A 484-nucleotide genomic window follows, 5' to 3' on the forward strand; every position below is an offset into this window, starting at 1 on the left:
TCATGTTCGAAGCTGCACGTACGCGTTGCGCGACGGTGATGAAGTTGAATGTCAACTGCACCTAGCGTTGCGGGGTGAGAAACTAGAAAAAAATAAAAGGGAAACTTGGGGGAGGAAACCAAGGAAATCTATAGAGCTCACGCGAGGAGCAACTAACAGTAGAGCAAAGTCATCATGCCACCCGCCGCATCTGCAATATACTAAATTCCTGCCTAGCTACCTGCTTGCTGTTTCAGTATACTGGTGTCAGTGTATTCCCTCATATGTTAAAAATATTGCAAAAAAAAAGTATTCTTTGCCGATTTGCTTCAACACAGAGTAAGCAGATGGGGAGCAATTGGTGTGTACTCTGCTAATGCTAGTGTCAGCAGCCACAATAGCTATCAACAGCTTTTTTCCTTTCTAAAACGACGGAGAAATATCGTTGGTTTTGTGCGTTTGACTCGTTGCCCCTTCTACCAAAGGGGTAAGGGAAGTTAACAAA

Source organism: Eimeria mitis, genomic scaffold, assembly GCF_000499745.2.
Source record: "Eimeria mitis Houghton genomic scaffold, Emh_scaff779, whole genome shotgun sequence".
Classification (NCBI taxonomy): Eukaryota; Apicomplexa; class Conoidasida; order Eucoccidiorida; family Eimeriidae; genus Eimeria; species Eimeria mitis.